Genomic DNA, 6,687 nt, shown 5'->3' with positions numbered 1-6,687 from the left:
AAATTTCTCTAACAACATTTGCATTGCCACCTTTAATCTTTACCATTTGGTAGTTGGCCTGGGCCTGGGCCTAATTGGTTCGGAAATTTTCAAACTCATACTATTTATTAATAAAAAATTATACATAAAAACAACCAAACAAAAATTATAAAAATAGGGTTGTATAAAATTTTAAATATTTTATAATTTTATTTAAAAAAATATAATTTTTTTATATTACACTTTTATTAATTTGCTATTAATTTTTTGTTATTTGTATGTTATTTTTTATTATTATTTTGATATTATTTTTTTTTGAAATAAAGTAATTCATTAGATAGTAATATTCGCTATTACAATAGACTCAAGAGCAGAGGGAATATTGCTCTCAGTAAAAAGACGATCAGACCAAAAACAAGCACCGCGAACAACACAATGTGCAGTCTTGTTAGCAAATCGTTTAACATGACAAACAAAAACATTATGTAAAATAGAAATAAGCGACTGACATTCTTGAATAAACAAACCAAAAACAGATGGAAGTGCAACCGAGCTATTAATAGCTTGAACAACAGCGATGCAGTCTGTCTCGATCAGTACATTCGCCCAGTTCCTCCTCTTCAATCAACTGAGAGCCTCCTTGACACTCAAAGCTTCAGCAACAGCTGGCTGACAAACCCCAGGATGCAGAGAAGAGCTAGCTTCGATTAGCTTCCCATGACAATCTCTAATGACCATACACGTACCATATTGAGTCGTTGCAACAAAAATCGCCCCATCACTATTTATTTTCAACATCCCAACAGGCGGCTTCTCCTAACACACACTGCTACCAGCAACAGTTGTTGAAAATTATTTTACTAGGATCTTAGATCTACTCACAAGTATGTTGATTAACACCCTAAATATGAACTTCTAAAATGATTATGAAATAAACACATATAAAGTATGAGAAACCTTACATTGGGTGCAGCGGAATAAAATGTCTCCTTCCGTTCAGATCTCTAACCCTTGTATCCTTTCTGTCGCAGAGTATTATCAAGATCTGAACCTGGATCTCTTTCTCTCCTTCTTTAGTGCTGAAACTCCTTCTTGTTGAATGTCTTTCTTCACGATCTTCCTCACTATGATTGAGGTATCACTTGCTGTGTGTGGGCACTACTCTAACACTAAGTGGTTTCGAAATTTCAAGGAAGAAGAAGAGTATGAAGTGGCGGCTAGGGTTTAGAAAGAGAAGGCTCAGGTTTTTCTCTGAAGGAAAGTAGAAGTAAAAGTGTAATTTTCCTGAAGCCTTCACTATCTATTTATAGCATTCCACTAGGGTTAGGTTTGAATTATTTGGCATTAAAATAATGAAAATATCATATGAAAAAACCTATAAAAGTGGCCGGCCTAGGCAATGTGGATTTGGGCCTCACTTTTTGCAATTTTGCAGTTTTATCATTTCTGCATCTCATTTTCTCAAAAATGCCAATTTTCAAATTCAACCATTTAAATGCCAATTCTAACTATTTAATAACTATAAATAATTATTAAATAATATTGTCATTTATCATATTTATTAATTGAACCATACAAAGTATCATAATTTACAAATATGCCCTAAAAACTCTTTCTTTACAATTTCGCCCTTACTTAGTGAAAAATTCACAAATAGACATAGTCTAATTTGAGAATTATAATTGATTAATCAAAACCAATTATATGAGTCTTACAAGTAATATTATCTCAACTAGTGTGGGGGACCATGGGTCTATATAACCGAGCTTCCAATAAGCAGATCAAGAATTTATAACCTAAATTCACTGACTTATTAATTCTTCTTTGAATCCACGCATAGAACTTAGAATTGCACTCTCAGTATATAGAACGCTCTATATGTTCCACCATATAGACAAGTCATTAGTTATCCATTGTTATAATCCTAATTTGATCAATGATCCTCTATATGAATGATCTACACTGTAAAGGGATTAGATTACCGTTACACCCTACAATGTATTTTATCCTTAAAACACTTAACCCCGTATAAATGATATTTCAGCTTATGTGAAATGAGTACTCCACCATTTATTTTTGTTTGGTCAAGCTCGAAGGAGATCATCCTTTACTTACTATTCGCCAAATAGAAGCTATAGATTCCATGTTTATGTTAGCGCTCCCACTCAATTGCACTACCGTGTTCCCAAAATGTACGTATCACCCTGACCCAAAAGTAGGCTTAACTAACAAATCAAAGAACACGAATAACACTCTTGAGATTGAGCCTAATCTTAACAGGATTAAGATCATTTGATCTAGGATCAACTAGGCGATATTGACTTGAATAGATATTACGGTAAGTTTAATAAATCTAAGTCAAAGTTCAATATCGGTCCCTTCCGATGCATACTCCATGCAACCAACCTGAGCTTAACTTTAACCAATGCTCTGGAAAGAACATAGCATTTCTCCAAATGCAAGTAAACTCTGTTGTAGATTATCATATCAGTAAAACCCTGTGTCTGATAAATCTAGGAATCTTTATTCACATAGTCATGTTTACTTTCCAATGTGTTGACAACACAATAAACAAGATCAAGTATATGAAAAGGGTTTCAAATGAATTTATAAATCAAATAGACAAGCAATTGATAAGATGAACCAAAACATATACAAATGAATGAAAAATACTTCTGTTTCTTTATTGATGTTGAATAAAATGGATTACATTGAAATGGAGTTTTATTTAGGGCATAAAACCCAACAAACTCCCACTTGCACTAATATAAAACTAATCAGTACATATCAATTAATCCTAAATTCTGACGGTGCTTTTCAAATGCAGTCACGGCCAAGACTTTGGTGAATGGATCAGCTAGGTTGTCTTCTGTGTCCACTTTCTCAACTAGTACATCCCTGATTAGTGGTTAAAAATACACTTTTATTTATTTTAAATGATAAAATAAATTGAGTTTTAATTGGTATTTTCATGAAATTATTGTAATATATTTTATAAATGAAAATATTTGATTTTGATTCATTTTATGTCTTTTTTGTAGGAACTAAAGTGTATTTTTGTTGAAAGAAAGAGGAAGGAACAAAGTTGAAAAGAAATGAAGAAAAAAATGGCATTTTTGTTGAAGTCCAAAGCAACCCAACCCAAAAAGGTTAAGTCTAGCCCATGAAGCTCATCATCAATTTTGTCTCTTCCAAAGCATGTGATGCAATGATGATAAGTCTAGGTCATCATCAACCCTATTTTCCTCTTCCACACTCAACCTTCATCCAAAGAGTAGAAGTCAAAATCACAATGATAACAAAAATAATATTAATTTTATTTTTGATTTGAAATGTCAAATTTAATCTTAATATTTATTTTATAATCCCAAATTTTTATTTATTTATTTTTAGTCCTTTTATGGCTCTATAAATAGGAGCTCATTTTAGTAATTTTGGGAGTGTAATTTTTTAGTGTAGAAAAAACTATAGCGAAATTCTCTCAACTTTTCTTCTCATCTTTTCTCCTTAGAAATTTTATGAGAATGATTAGCATAATGGCCTAATCTTCCTTGGAAGGTTAGGGATGATTCCATATGCAAAGTGAGGTTATTTTGTATCTTTAATTCACTTTTTGTTGTAATGTTTATTTGAGTAATGCAAGTTCATATTCCACTTTTATTTTTATGTTCTTCTTCCATCTATACTATCTATGCTATTATATACCAAATATATATATATAGACTTAGTCATGCTCTTTCTATATATTTTTATTTAGTGATTATAGTAATGGTAGTATTGCTCATTTCTATCTTTTATGTTCATTTTTATTTACTTTTTGTTAAATGATATATAGGTTTAGTCATGCTCTCCCTATGTGTCTAAAAATTAATAAAAGTAATATTAATGTTCATTTCCTTCACTATCACCTCCATCTCCATCTCTATCTCTTTGTCATTATTTTTACTAAAGATATATAGGATTAGTCATGCTCTTTCTATGTGTTACTATTTAGTAAAAATAATATTGATGTTTAGTTTTATATTTAATCTTTTATTGCATTATTGCTTGATGTATAATGTCATTTCTAGGTTCTACATAAGATTAAATTATTTCTTTTATTTTTAAGAACTTGTATACTCAAAATATAATGAACTTTAATGTTACATCATTGTGTCAACTTAGTGAATCAAAGGTACAAAATAGCTAAACAAGCTATGGATGATTCTTGAAGCCTTTCTCTCTTTTATTATTGATTACACCTTTATTTGCTTTCCTTTAATATTTATTACCAACAAAAACAACAAAATCATTTGTTACCACTATCACTTATTATTAACCTTTTGTTTTTATTTTTCTATTAACGCTTTTGTCCATAATCACCTTCTTGTGGAATCGACCGCCCGATCTATACTACAACCACCGCTAGTGGAAGTCACATTTGGGCGTTAAACAATCCCCTCTTGCCACATATTCTCTGATGATGTGATACTTCCTTTCTATGTGTTTGCTTCTCTTGTGGCTTCGAGGTTCCTTACTATTGGTTATTGCTCCATTATTATCACAAAGTAGGACCAGAGGCTTTTCCATTCCAGGCACGACACCGATACTGGTGAAGAACTTTCTTAGCCAGACAAGCTCTTTAGCAGCTTCTGCTGCAGCTATGTATTCTGCTTCCATCGTCGAGTCCGATATCGCGATTTGTTTTGCACTTCTCCAAACCACTGTTCCACCCCCAAGAGTAAACACCATCCCAGATGTAGATTTCCTGTCTCCAAGACATGCCTGAAAATCTGAAAAAGTATAGTCTATGGGATTTAAAGCACCACCCTTGTAGACTAACACAAGATTCCTTGTACTCTTTAAGTATTTCATAATATACTTAACTGCATTCCAATGTTGTTGTCCTGGATTTGACTGATACCTGCTCACGATTCCAACTGCATAGCAGATGTCAGGTCTAGTGCATAACATTGCATACATTAGACTTCCAACTGCAGAAGCATAGGGAACTTTCGCCATGTCCTCTATCTCTTGAGGATCAGTAGGAGACTGTTCCTTAGAAGACGAATACCATATCTAGAAGGCATGTTTGCCCCATTAGTGTTGTTCATGGAGAATCTCTCTAAAACTTTGTCAATGTAGGTTGTTTAAGAGAGAGCAAGAGATCTGTTCTTCCGGTTTCTAATAACCTGAATACCAAGAACATAGGCTGCTTCACCCAAATCTTTCATATCGAATTGAGTGTTAAGCCATTCCTTGATGTGAGTCATTTTCTTGATATTGTTTCCAATAATCAAAATGTCGTCAACATGAAGGACCAGGAATACTACTACTTGGTCTTCCTTGAGTTGGTAAACACAAGGTTCATCTTCATTCTGAAGAAAGCCGTAGGTCTTGATGATTTCATCAAACCTTTTATTCCATGAGCGAGAAGCTTACTTAAGTCCATAGATAGACCTATTTAATTTGTAAACTTTCTTTTCCTACCCTGGAAGAACATAGCATTCTAGTTGCTCCATATAGATGGTTTCTTCAAGTACCCCATTAAGGAAGGCAGTCTTGACATCCATTTTCCAGATTTCATAATCGAAAGCAGCAGCTATGGAGAGAAGAATTCGGATGGATTTAAGCATGGCAACAAGACTAAAAGTTTCCTCATAGTCCACACCTTCTCTTTGGGTATAACCCTTGGCTACAAGTCTAGCTTTAAAAGTTTCGACTTCGCCTCCAGCTCCTCTTTTCTTCTTGTAAACCCACTTACATCCGATTGGATGATAGTCATCTGGTGCGTCTACATATTCCCAGACTTTGTTCTTTTTCATGGAATCCATTTCTGAATCCATGTCGGCTGACCATCGTTTCCATTGCGGACTAGCCATTGCCTGTTTATAGGTTAATGGGTCGTCTTCAATACCGTCACCAACGACCATATTAATTTCACCATCCAAGCCATAACGAGCTGGTTTTGTTGAAACCCTCCCACTACGACGAGGAGCGGTGATCTTCTGAACAGGAACTTTAGCAGTAGTTTTCTCAGTTGGTTCAACTGAGGGAGTGGGATTGTCCTCTTCTCGAGTGAAAGAGGACGGAACATTGGAAGGACTTATATCTGAAAGCATTTCCTCCAACACTACTTTACTTTGTGGTTTGAAATTCTTAATATAGTCATCTTCAAGGAAAGTGGCGTTTGTGGAAACAAACACTTTATCATCCTTGCGACTATAAAATAGTCCACCGCTAGTCTCTTTAGAATTTCTGACAAACATACAAACTTCAGTTCGTGATTCAAGTTTGCCGTCTTTCTTTCTTAAGACATGAGCAGGGCACCCCCAGATTCTGTAATGGCGTAAACTAGGTGTACGACCATTCCATAGTTCTAAAGGTGTCTTAGGGATTGATTTAGATGGAACAACATTTAAAATGTCGGTTGCCATCTGAATTGCATATCCCCAGAAGGACGTAGGTAGAGTTGAATAACTAAGCATGGACCTAACCATTTCCAAAAGCGTGCGATTCCGTCTTTCTGCAACTCCATTTTGCTGTGGAGTGCTAGGGGCGGTTAATTGGAATTCAATTCTAAGTTCAATTAAATGATCTTTGAACTGCATATCCATATATTCTCCTGTTAGAAATTATTTTACCAGGATCTTAGATCTACTCACAAGTATGTTGATTAACACCCTAAATATGAACTTTCTAAAACGATGAAATAAACACATATAAAGT

Source organism: Cannabis sativa, chromosome 4, assembly GCF_029168945.1.
Source record: "Cannabis sativa cultivar Pink pepper isolate KNU-18-1 chromosome 4, ASM2916894v1, whole genome shotgun sequence".
Classification (NCBI taxonomy): Eukaryota; Viridiplantae; Streptophyta; class Magnoliopsida; order Rosales; family Cannabaceae; genus Cannabis; species Cannabis sativa.
The sequence above is the reverse complement of the archived record's forward strand: the minus strand, read 5'-3'. Positions refer to the sequence as shown.